At 41.4% G+C, this 16,804-nt stretch overlaps 1 protein-coding gene across 1 annotated transcript in view; it reads right to left on the bottom strand.

Moving 5' to 3' along the window:
* prickle1b (prickle homolog 1b) overlaps positions 1-15,830 on the bottom strand; it is a 30,834-nt gene extending 15,004 nt beyond the window's left edge. Inside the window, exon 1 of the mRNA XM_034234299.1 lies at positions 15,617-15,830. The gene's annotated coding sequence lies outside the window, so the exon portion shown is untranslated. The remainder of the gene's footprint in view (positions 1-15,616) is intronic.
* Between the last annotated feature and the right edge of the window lie 974 nt (positions 15,831-16,804).

The raw sequence follows: 16,804 nt of genomic DNA, 5'->3' as shown, positions 1-16,804 counted from the left end.
CCTCTCCCTTGACAACCCCACAAAGTGACTTGCAGACGGGGCAACGGAGCTGTTGTCACATGCCAAAATACCTGTTACAAATGAGGAATGGCTCCGTTAGCTTACTAGCTTAGAAGAGCGAGAGATTCTCTGTGTGCATAGAGATGGAGTTGTCATGCTTTTTCCGAAACTGCCATCTTTCCTGTTGTGCCAACACACATTTGGAATTAAGAGAAGAAGCTTGGCAGTCCAGTCTGAGGGTAAACCTTTCAGAAAAGCTCTCAAGTCTTGGCTGCACTCTGTAAACCCCACTTTGTGTTCAACCCTCTAAGAGATGTGCATCAAGATTTGTATCTCGATTTGCAAAAGCATTCAAAATCATAGGGTTGAGCGGAAAAAGCTCTATTTCTGTGACCGACAAGTACTTAATTCAGATAACGGAAAGAGACAATGAGTGGGTGAGAAATGCTCTGGTGCGAATGGAGGACAGGTCAGAGGATGAGTGGCTTTATCCAACACAATAGAAAGATATCAGCCTCCAGACTGGGCCTGGGCTTGTGGCCAAAGACCCCTTGTCCTTTGGAAAAGACAAGAGGACAGTTGACCTTGCTGTCTCCTTGGCTTCCTCTGGAAAAAGATCAGGGTGCACCAGTTCAGAAACATTCAGAACGTTCTTTAAGATAGTCTTTTGTTGAAGGTGTCCGTTTGTTGTGTTCTTAAAAGTCAACAAGGAGGTCTTTGACGTTTACTTTTTGAGTTGGATTCTTTGGCTTTAAAATGTGTAGGATCACAACTTAACTGCAGGCATCCATCTTCTGTTCTTCCTTTGCATTATAAATGGGGTTTTTACTCAAAGTAATGGGTCTTTTTCAGGCAATGGCGTAATGTATCAGGACTCCTGGACATGTGCTGAATGGATGATACTCCCGTCTTATTCACATGTCCGAGGCTTATGAGCAGGAAATAACAAATTGGGGGTTTATGCAATGACCTTTGACACAGGCGCTTACAAATACAAATTGATGATATAGACATGGTAAATGTGCACAATTGCACAGTTTCACAAATAGCTACAACTGCTTAAAATGTGGACTTTGAAATGTAGTAAAATGGCAAGTTTTAAGCCCAATTCTACCTAACCTAACCCTAACATTCTAAGAAAATGAACAATGAGAATTAATCTGATGGAGGAATCTTGAGCTGTTATCCAGTATTATTTAAAAGTCCATTATCTGCAAAAAATAGGGGTCTAACCTTTAGCCCAGTAAACTAATTTGGGCAAAACGTTTTGGACAGTGTTATTTTTTGGCATAGGCTTTGGACAATGGTTCAGAAAAGATCTAGAGGCTTTTCTATACTTTAAATCCAAGACCATGTCTGGACAACACACTCTTCCACACAAACCCATCACACTTACTCACTTATTCTATCTATTAGAACATAGTTTAACTGGTCATTTGGCCTTTTCTTCTTCACCTTTTATTGTGCTAATCAGCTCTTTTCTTCTTCATCAATGTTATAGCAGTCATTCACACCTGGACTCTACAACCACTACTATGCTCCATCCCCAGGAGGCAAGAGGCCGTTTAACTGAAATAATGCAAATATCAGGAGGGACATCGCCCTTTGGACGTTCGAAACATAAACAAGGACAGTGACATGTTCTCAACTTGTTGCAAGACAGGTCGTCATGAAACCTAGAGACCATTCTTGATGTTAAAGTAGTGTAAAGTGTAATCTATCTCTTATACCAAGGATTAGATCATAGGCTTTGAAAGTCTTGCAGGACCATACAATCATCCAGTTCAACTGTCATTTGCTTTCATTCTGGTAAATGTAAGGGTGTGGAGGTCATTGTGGATATATAAACGATCTGCAATTTAATATAATTTCTACGAAAAGATGACGTGTTTTTGGTCTCACCATCTTAAAGAGGGGAGTACGCTTGAAAGAAACTAGTTTGTACGTGAAGTTGTAACACCAAAAGGTAATTTTTTTTTATAGCTCTTCTCAAAGGCAGAGCACAAAGCCTATCATCATACAAAGGGAAGAAACCCAATGGACCATAACTTTTGTCTGCTCCTTGTTTGAGTTGCAAAAAGGTCTTGAATAAGTTCCTAACAAAACAAGTACTATCACTGAACCAAAGCTGACAAGCCCTGACAAAATCACAATTGGGGAATTTTAAACTTCATTGATATTAAAAGTCCTTTGTTTGGCCTTTACGTCAAAAACACTAACTTGTTCTTGTTTATACGTCTACCCAAAAGACATATCTTTCTAAAAGTAGCTTTACAATGAAAGACTCGATATCCTGACTGTATTTTGTTCTGATTATAATCAGCAGTGTCCTACTTTCAGAGGTCATTGTCACAACAGCTGACAAACCAGCTCACACACATATCTGCATCACAAAAAGAACCTCCGTCTCAATTCACATCCATTATGGAGCCTCATTCAGCCCCATTCATGCCGACAGACACCTCTCAGCAGCCTTTCACACCGGGAAGCGGATTTTTAGCCTTTGCTAACAAGACCCACCAGCTCGACTCGCTGCATATCAGGTTGTTGGAAGTGCAGCTCGGTGGTCTCGACAGTTCATTGTTAGTATCCCTTTGACACTCCCAGACCGAGTGTGATTTAAGTTTCTAGTCATAAAACCCTCGGCTGAGATTTGTTAACCACTGCAGGGTGTTACCTGCTCACCTCCGGGACAATGGGAGCAGCAATAAAATGGCAGTAAAATGCAGGAAATGGTCAAGTACCTGTGATGGTAGCTTAGGTAGTGATTGGTTTGGGATGCTTCCGCTAAGATTCTCTCGTTCAGACATCTACTAAACCTTTTATGAGTAAAGTTCAGAGTGGGCGTTCTATGTTTGATGTTAACCTATTGGAAATATCAATGTGGGTTGATGTGTCCATCCACAACTTTGGCCAACATTCAAATATTGCATGTGTTGGATTCAAAGGCTTTATTGTCATATGTGAAAAAGCGACAGCGTAGTTCGGCAATTAAAATCCTAAATCCCAGGCCCCGTATCAAGAATGATGAAAGACGTCTATTGACAGACATATTTTCCCCAGAGGATGACTTTTAATGACTTTGGTGGTAGTTTAGCTTTCCAGCTAGTAAAATCATCAAGTCAACATTTTAATTTGTCCAATACTTTGGATTTTGACCATTATAACTTATGACGTAGGGCCAACTAATGCCATTCCCTTCAGCCTCAACTGAACGTTGTGTTTTGTGATAATTAGTAGATGTTAGCCATTTAAAATCGCAAATTAGTATTAGGAACATAATAAAAAATGTATCATGACTGCTTAACATTAACATGACAGCCTCTCTCATTGTTACCATGTTAGTAAGATAATGTTAACATGTAGTTCGAAGCCCACAGAAGTACAACTTCATAGAGCCGCTAGCCTTTTTACCAAAATTAGCTCAAGATACTACCAACACAACACATGTTCAGATTCTACTTTCACCTTCCTTAACTGAGAAGTGTACTCCTTGACTAGAAATACATACAGACTTTGCATTTGCACTCAGTCTTTGTGATATGTCACAATATCCAATAAGCTATTTGCTTCGGGGTTGAAAACTAGCGCTTACTTGTCAGCAGCGTACATCCAACAACGGTTATTACATGTTCCTTTTATTCTCTTCCAAATATTACGTATATCAATTTGGAGAAATCATTGCAAATGAAAATAATTGCCGTTTGAATGCTGCTACCATTCAGCCTTACATGTGTATCTGTCATTTATATTTGTGCTTTTGGATCCGCCTTTGTTGCTGCATATGTAGCCTATTATACTGTCGTTTAAGTGGATTTTCTGTAAATCCCTTCACTACGCACAAGCTGATTAGAGTATGTTGAGGAATTATGTCATTTTAGAGCTTAGGGTTTTCAAACACAGTAAGGAGGCTTCAACAGTTCATGTCCTAGACGTAACTTATTGAATATTATCATTAGTTTTCACGATCTGGCAGGGTCGCTTAATACGAGTTATTACCTGAATCCGACTGCATGCAAGTCCTAGAATGGTCCCTGTAGGCTACAATACTTGGCCAAGCCAAAGTATCCTCTTGCATTTAAACTGTTGCATCAGGGTAATATATCCACTTTGGAAAAACACTCATAGTAGATGAAGAAATAATCTGTATTTCAAATAACATTAATTACGGTCTTAAAATAGCTGGTTGTGTTCTTTCAAATAAATGTATACTGCATTGTGGATTAGTGTGTCCAGCTGCTGTATACTTGGGTACAACCTTGGCTCAATAATTAGTGTCCCACAGTTCTTCCTAATAAGTTAATGTTTTGATCCAGCACATTAGAGGATTGAGACATTCAGACAAACCTTTTTTTAGTCAGATTTTTGCAACACATGATGAAAATATAGTTTCTACTAAACAACATCTTTCCCAGCTAACAGTGTGGTGTGTGTGTGTTGTTGTGTGTAGTGTGTGTGTGGTGTGTGTGTGTGTGTGTGTGTGTGTTCTAGCATTAACTATACTTGTGGGGGACCTAAATCTGTTTACATAGTCTTATTTGGGTACTGGCTCTCCCTTATGGGTACAAATTGGAGGTCCCCATGAGGGGAATCATTAATTTTTAGGGTGAAGACTTGATTAGGGTTTAGGATTAGGTTAAGGGTTAGGGTTAGGCATGTGATTTGGTTATAGTTAAGGTTAGGATAAGTCTCCAGGAAATGCATGTAAGTCAATGTAATGTCCCCTGAAGTGATGTATACATGGTGTGTGTGTGTGTGTGTTGCGGTGTGTGTGTATGTGGTGTGTGGTGTGAGAGAGAGGTTGTCTGAAAAAGGGTTATATATCTGTAATGTCTCATGCATCCCATCAAACACTAATTTGATATTGTTAAGTGATGCATTCCTTCATCAGGATTGTGTATTAGTGTATGTGTGTGTGTGGTGTGTGTGGTGTGTGGTGTGTGTGTGTTGTGTGTGTGTGAGTGTGTGTTGAAGAGTCTTAATAAAAACCCAGACTGCTCTGATCACATACAACGTGCAGAAGAGAAAGAACAGACAGATATTAATAACTGGGACAGAGAGATGGTGATGGACTGATGGTAGAAATAAAAAGATGTCCAAAACCAGATTTTCTTGCTCTTGTTGACAGAAAAATGCACAATCCACGGCTGCTTTGTTTCACTTCAATGGTTCATGATTGGATCACGGATGTAAGGTCTAGCTTTAATAAATTCAATAAAAGATGAACAGTGATGTATCCAGGTGATCGTTAAAGAAAAAGTCCAGAACAGACAGTTATTACGCCACAGATGTAAGAAACCAGTCTCTCTTGTTCTTGTTCACAGGGAATCAAAGTGAAAGAGTTTAGCTGCACAATACTTTTCATATGTTTATTATTTCTGGCTTCAGGATACTTTGACTGCACGATCAAATATGCCACGTTATTATTGCCGTTAAATGGAGTCAGCTATCAATCCATCTGATTGGTTTGCGGTTTGTCGTGCTTCAGCCAAACGCAACACAAGTTGTGCCAATCAAACTAGAAGGAAGCAAAAAACAAATGAGAGAAAACAGCTACATCTGATGGAATATCATGCAACAAAAGTGTCAGAGTTGCATCAGCATGGGGAAGCTGTTTGTGTTAGGTTTCTCTGTGTGTGTGTGTGTGGTGTGTGTGGTGTGTGATCCCACATTCACATTTTGCATAAGAGATAGACGTAGGCCGGGTATTTGGGTTTTTACACAGAGGCTTAATGACAGGACCCTGAAGGGAGGCACATCAGTCAAGTGGAACAGACCCCACACACACACACACACACACCACACACACACACACACACACACACACACACACACACACACACACACACACACACCCACACACCACACAAACACACCCACAACACACACACACACACCCACAACACACACACACACACACACACACACACACACAACACACACACACACCACACCACACACACACACACACACACACACACACACACACACACACACACCACACACACACACACACACACACACCATAATCCTCACTTTCCCATAACTTAGCACTAACAAGAGCTGGGAACGGCAGGTTTGACCAAGTTCGCAGCCTCGGGCACTTCTTCACACTCTGGGACTGTTCTCTAGGCAGCAAAGTGTCTGAGAAGGGTGTGTGTGTGTGAAACCATATAGCCTGTAGTTGCAATAGCGGATTCCCTGGGTGCTTCTCGTCTATCTTTCTGTGGGTTAGTGAGCCAGAGACAGAAAAGAAAACAGATAACAAAACAGCTGATATCAGCTTAGCTCAGCACGGTTATATTTTGGTGGCGGGTTCAGATGCCACGAAGGCGACAGATATCGAGGGTACGTGTTATAGAAAGAGGCTTTAAGCTTAAAGAGGCCCTATTATACTTTTTGTGGTTTCCCCCCTTTCCTGTTGTGTGTTATATAGGTTTCTGTGCATGTCAATGGTCTTCAAAGGCTAAAATCCAAGTTTCTCTCTCACACATTTCCCCCCTGCCTGAAAACACCTCCATTGGACTCCTTAGTTTACTTCCGTAGCATTGTGACATCACTAAAGGCCCTGACACACCTGGCCGAAATCGTCCGTTTCCGTTAGTCGGACGACGAAGCCCAAACTCAATTTGGTGTGTCCCGCACCGTCTGCCGTGACACGCCTTATTTGGCCTTTCATGGCAAAGAAATCACTCTGATTGGCTGTTCGGCTAGCGAATCAGTGCATGAGAAGCGAAACGGTTGCTTGAGAATGTCTTCCACGAGCAACACTCCAATGGCTGATAGCTCCAGTGCCGCACGAAACATGTTTCCGATGGACGAGAGTGAAAATGGAACGCACACGCTATTTGTTGTTTGTTTAGATCACGCAGTGTGTTTCTTCTTCTGTCTTCCGGTTGTTGCCTCTTTTGAATGACGAATACACACTACCGCCACCTGCTGGTAAGGAGAGTTATTGCCACTCACGCATGCGCAGTTTGTACGTGCTCGGCTGAAGTCTTTGCGGTGTGTTCCAGTGCGACACTGGCCAAGACGGACCAACGGAGAACACGGCGACGCAACAGTCGGCGACGGCGAGTTCTCTGGTGACTTCTTGGTGTGTCAGGGCCTTAAGTAACACTTGCACTTCTATTGGCTAGCAATCAAACACTGTAGGTGATAGGCTAAGCGGCGGGACCTTTCTGACACATCTCTAAGCGGTTCACAAATCATAACAGGGCTGGCCAATCAGAGCAGACTGGGCTCTGGTTTCAGACAGAGGGTGAAAAGAGGTGCTGCAGCACAGGCATGAGACAAATAAAGGATTTTTTGAACATTAAAGCATCGAAACATGTCACAGTAGAGGCACTAACTTCAAATATGAACCTGAAAATGAGCAAATAGGGCCCCTTTAAATGAACTCACTATCACAGGGAAAGTGGGTGTTTGCCTCTCCTCTCTCCCAGGGACTGTGGTTGAATTTAACCAGACAGCCGCTGTTGGCATTCCACACCGACCCTCGAGTAACGGCCTGAGGTTCATTGGTAAACATTCAAACTGTTTGGTGGGCTCGCTGTTTAATTTTGGAGTTGGTCGCTGTCTCCCTCTCCCAGACCTCCCCCCCTTTCCTCTCAGCCAGCCATATCCTCAGTTGGCCTCTCTGTTAATTCAGACCTACCTGACAGTTCTGACTAAACCTCCTGGGTTTACTATCTGTCCCGCTCGGCGACCGGCTCTGCTCTCTAAACACACGCTGAAGACTATCTGCAACAGATGGGAGACAGAGCAGGGAGGAAGTAGTATAAAAGGATATACAGCATATTTGTACCCCTCTAAACCAAACGATAGGGTTTTAGCGAATTTCCAAGCAAAGCTGGAGGAGGGATGTAATGATGTGCACGGCGGAGGCTCCCAGGGGCTTAACTGGACGTATAACTCGGAGATATAAGCTGTCCATCCCCAACCAGATGTCGGAAAGACCCTGAGGGGGATTCTTGAGAGCTTCCTCTGGAGGGAACATGCACTCAAACTCATTCACACACTATTAGAGACATGTGTAAAGAATGGAATAAATAAAAACATATGATGGAAACAAGCAAATGGGCACACACATAAACAAGCCCTCACATGTTGGATTTCACGGGTGGCTGCTTATAGATAATGAGCGCCTCAGCCCCCCAGTCTGGTTTTTGAGGTCATTAGTGTAAACACATAGACATTTATTTACTACCCTCATTAATGCAAGTGGCAATTTAAGCTCCCTTTCACAGGCATTAAAGAAAAATGGAAGTAAGAACCCAGACGACTGTCAAATCACTGTTTGTATTGGTTTTTAAGACGAGCACTCGGAAAGCCCCGAGCTTTCATCAGCTAACCACAGCGGGTAAATATCTGTTACACTCGCCCGCTCTTGAGATGAAATTGTCCCAACTGAAGGATACACGGTTGTTTGATGCCTTGCCACAGAGCCAAAAGGCAGTTTGAGGGCTTGTTAATGGGAGGAGAGGTTATATAACCACAAAGTGTATGTCTTGTATAGAAGTGCATCCAATTGAGTTGTTTGCACTATTAAGAAATGCACAGTTTGTTAGTTAAACTAGAACTGTATTTCGACAAATTGCTGAATCTATTGATGGAAAAATTCGCCAACCATTTTAATAATGAATAAAATGATTTCAGTCATTTTCCTTTCATACATTACATTTAGCAGAAGATGCTGTTTTCAGTCTCTTGAATTAAGGGATTTTGTCATTTTCTCTGCATAAATTACAGACTTACAAAACAATACATTTCAAGACCTTAGACTTTGTGAAACTGGAATGGACAGGTTTTGTATTTTCTGACATCTTATTGATTTAATAATTCCATCCATCCATCATCTTCTCCCTCTTCCGTTCGTGGTCGGGTCGCGGGGGTAGCAGTTCTTATAGACTTAATAATTCAAAAATGTAATAATTGTTTAGCCTCTCAAATGAACACATTTTCCAATTGTTCTAATGTTGTACTTTGGATTGACCAAAACACCTCAGATTATTCCCTTCGTAAAGCAGGAGTCATGTGAGCGCTAAAGAAAATGTGCGGCTTTTGGTAAATTTGGTGAAAATCCGGTAATTTTCCCCGCCCTCACTTACACAGTATTTATCAAAAAAGGCCATTTCCTGACTCGGAGTGGCATCAGATTGGATTAAGCCATTTCCCCTTTGGGTTAATTGAGATGCTGGTTTTCCTTTGGGATGTTGTGAGGCAAGATGGAAAACCAGTGACAGATAGGGAGGGTCCCCGGAGACTTCAGCAGAGACCACCCAACACATCCCTGTAAATGTCAACTAACTGGATGTCTTCCTGTACCACAAAACTACTCTCTCTACCTCATCTGCTTCTGTGTATTGAAGTTAACTGACAATGATTAGGCATTTCAAAAACAGTTGTATTTATGAGAACATCCTGTCCCATCTGAAGCTTTATGCATATTGGAGAGGTGAGATGGTGAGAGGAAGGAAGGAGCAGACTGTCCCTGATTAAACCTGATATAAGACACTCAGCTCTGGAGCTTATCTGAACACACCGTCCAACACATGAAACCCATTTAAAGAGGGAAGTGTTTTCTTGACGCCTGCACCCAAACTTTAATCCCGGAATCGTGTAAAAACAAAAGTGAGTGAAGTTATAGTTATGTTGTTTTGGTCTGTCCTTTCAGTTGTTGTTTTGTTTTGCCAATGATGGCAAATAATAATTTGGGGTGGTGGTGGCGAAGTCGATAGGGACATGGCTTGGCAACTGGAAGGTCACCAGTTCAAGTCCTGGCAAGACCAAGTGCTACCGAGGTGTCCCTGAGCAAGGCACCGTTCCCTACACTGCTCCCCGGGCGCCGTTCAAAATGGCAGCACACTGCTCCTAACACTAGGATGGGTCAAATGCAGAGAACTATTTCCCCACGAGGGATTAATAAAAGTCCATTTTATCTAATACAGAAGAGGATTAGGGCCAGATGTAAAAAAGTTTTTGAGAGCTGAACGAAAGTAAAAAAAATTCTTGTGTTAAGATTAAAGTCAGAATTCTAAGGGGAAAAAAGTATTAAATATTTGTAAAAAAATATATTTTTCTATTTCTGAGATTAGAGTCAGAAACTTAAACTTTACTTAAAAAGAAAATTCACCTTTGGTCAGATCCCAAACTCGTCTTCCATACGATAATACGCTTTTTGAATTAAACAAAAGTATTTAAGGACATTTTTCCAAATATACTCTTTGCATGATGCAAACAGTTGCAAGTTAAACTCTCTTGATGGAACAACACCACGTTTTATCACACAGACTTGGCTCACGACACAATTGTTATATGTAAACCATTTATCTCTGAATGTCAGCTTTGCACTAACAACAGCGGGATTGTTTTTGGTTCTGCGGCGCTGCATTTCAGACATTATCCCATGGATTTAGAACGGGTGGCCCTTCATCTGAGCTGGAAATAAACTGTGTAACGTGATCTTTAAAATTGGAATAAGGAGGTTTTCACATCACAACAGTGACATTTTGAGTAGCACCCAACACACCAGAATCTGTTATGGAGACCTTTTATGTTTTTCCCCAATCAAAAACAAACTGGAAGCTATCATTTGTGTTCTGCCTCAGGGTGGTCATTTGGAGATAATTACGTGGTTGTTGCGCCGCAATCTTGTCTTCCTATACGAGACTGTGCGTCTATCTGTACTGTGTTTCCTTTTACTTGAGCTTTAAAGCCTTTTAATTATTATCATCTAATAATCATCACCTTTAATGTCTCCCTAACCGCTGGGACTGGCGACTGGCAGTGTCTGGGCAGGTGTGTGTATCTGTGTGAGTGGCTTTAATCATCAAATAGAGCTGTGTGTATGGGTAATTAAGCTGGTGCCAAATCGACTCTCACTCGCAGTCAAGAACTCTCAACAGCACCTCAGTGTTGCTTAGCAAGTGCTGCGGGCAACTTTATTTCAAGTTTTAACACAGTGCACCTCCCTCTCAGAGTCCATTACTCACAGTCTGATATTCCTCTAAGCCTTAGATTACATTTGCTCCCCACAAGCTGACCATAATACCAGGCTTGTGGAGCCAATGCGGCCTGGAGGGTTTGGTCTGAAACCACTCAATGAGCACAAGGATCTCGATTAGTGTTCCAGGATCAAGGCCTGCCGTCTCAACCCCACACACACACTTACACACCGCAGCACTCACCTCTTTCAGCATAGCCATGGTTTATGGCTACTGTAGGCCAGTATATAAACACAAGATTAGCTTCTTTTTCACCATTTATAGTGCAGTCTTTCCTTAAAACAGTCTGAAAGAAACCTCGATTACATTTTCAACTGATGTCTTGATTCAGAGTTTAGTCTACAAAATGTGACCAAAGCAGAACATTAAAAAAACGTATGTGACAGGGGAATGTTTGACATTTTCTCCAGCACTATTTGTATGCAATTGCTTACTACACCAGTGATAAGGCTTCTGATAACCGGGTGGTTCCCATGCAACATTCAGAATATCAATTTGAGACTTGTTTAATCTCCGTTCTTCCAAGAAGTGACTGTTTTCCACTGTACACTGTTCTGTTTCACCCGTTCAGTTGCTTGGCAAGTGTGTGTGTGTGTGTGTGTGTGTGTGTGTATGTGTATGTGTGTGTGTGTGTGTGTGTGTGTGTGTGTGTGTGGTGTGTGTGTGTGTGTGTCGTCTGAGGTTTGGAATGATTTACACAACCCCACACTCGATTAATTCCAGTATATGACATTACAAACTTGCCTGTGTGTACACAAGTAGGTCTGAGGTATTAGGCTGACAGAGGCGCACAGATAAAACAGTGTTGGCTTACTAATATATGGAAGTCTCTGTATTTTTCTTATAGACACACACACATGCAAACACAGACACTTCACATTCACGCTTATGTCTCTCATTGGTTTTCATTTATTTAATCTAATGCCAATCTGTGCTCGAAATCTGGGACACAAGATATCTGTGAATGCTGAATGACCCCCATGAACCGAGTCCACCAGCAGCAAGCCAGACTAAATGAATACATAATTAGTGTGTGTGTGTGTGTGTGTGTGTGTGTGTGTATAATATTATGCATTAAATGTGAGAAACTGCTCTAAAACATTTCAATATTGCTTGTGAGCAAACTGCAACATGTTAAGTAACCACTATCTTTTAAATGTGTTTATTATCTCCATGTTGTTTTTATGGCAGCATCTTCATTTAAAGATTGGATATATTTAGCTTCAAACAACAATGGCTACCCGAAACATGGCACATCTTGAGCTCGTCAGATGAGGTGTTTCAGCCGAGAAGCCGATGGCTCTAAATCCTGAACACTTGGTCGCTGAGCAAAAAGGTTTTCCAGGACACTGTCCAACAATATCAAAACAATCTCCAGGCTGGATTTCCTCTCTGGCACTCAATCCCTAATGGAGAATGAGAATCTGGGTTGCATATGAGAAGAGGAAGAACTGTAGGATGAAAACTCTAATCAAAAGACACTCTGGAAAATGGTCGGTTTAGAAAAGAGTCTATAAACAAAAATGGGGCTAAAAAAATAACCAACGCTAAGTGCCATCGCTACACTTAATGATGATACATCTCCAGTCATTCTCTGTCCTCCTTTAACACCTCAAAGGTCATCACTTCAAGAACAGCTCCACATCCTGCGCTGAATCACATCCTTGTTAGCCAACACATTTTGATCCCTTTGACATTTTTAAACAAAATCAACCTTTTCAACCCTGACTCTCATGTGAAGCTAGCAAGAAATCTTCCACCAAATTTCACAAGGAAGAGCACAAATACTTCTCATTGTGTTGACTCATGGGAAGTACCATTTTTTGACAAGAGTTAGACAACACAATTGATACCACTCTCCTGTTTTTCCGTTAAAGATGAAGCTACAGCCAGCAGCTAGCTTAGCTTAATTTAGCTAGCCAACAACATCTACCAGCACCTCTGAAGCTTGCTCACTGACAAGTTATATATTGTTCTTTTGGTACAAACTTAAGTCAAAGTAATAAAACGACAGTTTGGTTTATGAATGATACTCTGTTGGTTGCCTTGGCAGGCCTACAACCCAGTCTCATGGCATTTCGTGTTATAGTCATGAAATTAATTTAATCTATTGATTCGTGTTCACCAACACGATTTTTGCATTGTTTTCGTGTCACACAGAACGATTTTAAAAGCAATGTATTTCTATTCTATGTTTCGTGCCTGCACCACGTCTTTTTGTCCGGTCGGGTCTTGGAAGACCAGAAGCTGTGTGGATCATAAAAACATGTTCTTACTCAATATCTTACCCTAAGCCTAACCCTTTTATTTTAAATTGTATAATGTCGGAGTTTTTTTGCCGTCCGCGAGGAAAAAAATGGCTCAGAGCCTCAGAGAATACTGAAATCTGTACTTTCTTAAATCTTTTTTTCCTTCTAATTTGTTATTATTTGGTGCAGGCACGAAACATAGGCTACTACCAATAGAAATACATTGCTTCTAAAATCCTTCTGTGTGAGAATACTGAAATCTGTATTTTTTGTAATCTGTTTTTCCCTTCTAATTTGTTATTATTTACGTTGCTTTTAAAACCGTTCTGTGTGACACAAAAAAATTGTGAAATCGTGTTGGTGAACACGAATCAATAGATTAATTTTGTGACTATAATACGAAATGCCGTGAGACTGTGTTGGGTGATAGCGACAACAAGCGTTCAGAGTTGTATAGATTAAATAAATCCGGTATAAAAAGTTAATCACTTTGTAACCATTAAACATAGCCTTGCTTGCTGTCCCCCCTTTTTCCAGTATTTAGGCTAAGCTAAATATTTCTTTACACTATTCTTGCATACTTTTTTACTGTGGATGGTAGCAAACATTTATCCTGCTCCTGAACAAGCAGCTTTGTCGAATGGGTAAAAAATACATTAATATAAATTCACAGGGGGACAAATTAAACATGTTTGTTTTTTTTCCTCTGGAAAATCTGGAATTAAAATGAGTTTGCATTATTTGCAACATCTAAATAGGCTAATCAAGCATAATCAGTCACCAGGATGTGAAAGCCTTGCACTGATTGGGTGGAATGCTAGACCTGAAGATAATTGCCGGTAACAGAGAAGTTCCGGTACTGAGCCTTACGGGAGCACCCCTGCCAACCCTGATAGCATAAGGCTATATGAAAAAACAAAAGACCCTGTTCAGAATCCATCAAAAGCCTGGAATCAATTGTACGTCATGTATCAGGGCATTAGTCGAGCCAAGCACGTCGATCAACTCAGCTCCTGCCTGACTTGACTCTCCCCTGTGCTTCGAATGGCTGACCAATTAACAGCAGCTTAACTCCTGGGTCCAAACACACACATCTCTCTGTCAGAAGAAACGCACAGGCAATGCATGCACGCACAAGCATACAAATTAATAGATCCACGAGCACTAGTGCTCCCAGTACCACACACAGACGAGGACACACACAGATACATACTCATTAACAAAGGCTTTGCAGAGTGTGTACCCCCAGCAAAGTGTTGCATAGTCTGGCTGACTGGCCTCCCACAGAGGGGGAATACACCTCAGTCACCTGATACTCAGCGGCTCTCTCCTCCTGGATCAGTTAATCACACACAGCCTCATTCAATAACAGCCACCAAACCTGCAAGGCATGAACCCCACAGGGACTTAGCCTACTTAAAAATATTGATAAGTATGACATTTCAGATCAGACTCATTTGACTAAACAAGCTTTTTTCAAGTTTGATGCCTAAGTAGATTCAGTGGCCTGCATCTCTTTTCTGCAGCATCTTTACAAATCTCTCCCACCACTAGGTGCCACCACTGGCTTCAAACAGATCAGCCAGCACTGAACACATCATATAGGACCTGAAGTCCCCTTCAAGGTTTTTTTCTTTAATATTTGTCTATGGCATTTTAAGACAAAAACCAGTATCTTATACCAAGATGACTGGAAATAAATGCCCAAAAAATAATAGTAATTGTGCTAAAAGTAATTGTGCTAAAGAGACTATAGTAAACACTCCCAAAGTTGTATACCTGTTTTAAAAGTAGATGTAAGCATGATCAAAAGGTCTTCCTTGATCATTGTATTGTTTGGCTGTATTTGCTCTACTCCTTTATGAAGGATTTTGGGCTGTTTTTGGTCAACACTGTTGTGATACTAAACACTCCATGAAAAGACTGAGTGAAGCTCGTGAAGACAGGAAAAAGAGTATACTGACAGACAGAGAGGGACCACCTGAGTGACAAGCAACAGCTGAGTCCACACATCTGGAAACCAAAATGCAACCCACCATTAAGTGCGTCTTTACGCACACACACTCTCCAAGCTAAAGCCCCAAACCCCCCACCCCCCGGAATCTGCCACAGTTTCACTTTTCTCTCTTTCTTGAGGGGAAATATGTCACCGAGCCTCAACTAACTATTTCTGCTGTGCGGTCTGGCCATGAAGTAATGGAGAGGAAAATCATTTCCATCCCTACATCTCGCTGGTACATGATGATTTCCAAGCATGCACATTTGTTTTTTATCACAAGTCTATTGAAAACTCACACGAAACCATGATGCAACATTAAGGAAAAAGTATGGTTACAATAATTGTTCTGAGACAAAACTCACCTCAGAGGCAACAACTTGGTCCGGGCTCAGGTTTGGATATTCCGTTTATCAGAATGAAATCACGAATCTGGAGACATCCGGGCTGACTGCAACCAAATAACACAATTGAGTGCCGTTGGGAGTCCAAATCAGCTCAAAGGATGAAGTCTTTCAGTGCATAGTCGTGCAAAGAGAGGCAGAGAGGAGGACGCTCAGCCAGGGTTGAGCGCTGCGCAGCTCTGCCACAAAGTTAAAGCGTCGAGAAATGACATTAGCTGTGCTCTGCGCCTATTGGCTCAAACCTGAATCCCCCCTCCCCCTTTCTCTCTCCCTCTCACACACTTTCTCCTTCTCACTTTTGGACACACAGCATACATCAACAACATGACTATATGGATATGCTTTGGAGGCTATCAAATCCACGTGATGTGTTTTCAATAGTTTTCCATTAGAATCGGTGTGTTAGAAATACCTTTAAAGCATGATGAGGTCATTGTAAACTACTTACTGAGTGCTCATATGAGTACAGCAGCAAGTATGTAATATATTGTCCTCTGGGTTCAGATATTTTTTAATAAATACATGATTCAGTTTTTTTAGCGAATAATTGACTGTACGGACTGTAACCCTTAGTCACAGACACATTAAACACTTCTAGACTAACTATTACATCATGTTTATCTATAGCATGTATGTCAGATGCTCACATACAACACGTCCTGAAAAGTAAAGCTGGAATTTTGTTATGGTGCGTGGAGGTGTTATGTTATGTACTGTATGTCATACGCCCGATATATGAAACCACGTATGTCCAGTATTGCAAAAATCCGGAAGCGGCTTCCTTCAGGCTACATTCACACTGCAGGAAAAATGGCTAAACCTGATTGTTTTTTAGCACATACGCAGAGCCGGACTGGGACAATAAGTCAGGCCGGGAATTATACACCCAACCAGGCCACTACCAGTTTTCTTTTGTGTAATTTTCCTGGATTTATTTGTCAATATCTGCCCGTAGTGATAGCCATAAACTTTAAAACTACCCCAGAATAAACATATGGACATGGGTTACTATTTTTTTTTAAAAGTGCAAATCTATTTAGGAACCTATCCATGTGAACATATTTTAAGTGGAGGTGGACCTCAAATCCTCTAGGGGGGGTCGGGGGGCATGCTCCCCGCGGAAGATTTTTTTTTTAAATGTTGGACTTA

The sequence above is a fragment of the Gymnodraco acuticeps genome, unplaced genomic scaffold, assembly GCF_902827175.1.
Source record: "Gymnodraco acuticeps unplaced genomic scaffold, fGymAcu1.1, whole genome shotgun sequence".
Taxonomy (NCBI): domain Eukaryota; kingdom Metazoa; phylum Chordata; class Actinopteri; order Perciformes; family Bathydraconidae; genus Gymnodraco; species Gymnodraco acuticeps.
The sequence above is the reverse complement of the archived record's forward strand: the minus strand, read 5'-3'. Positions and strand labels throughout refer to the sequence as shown.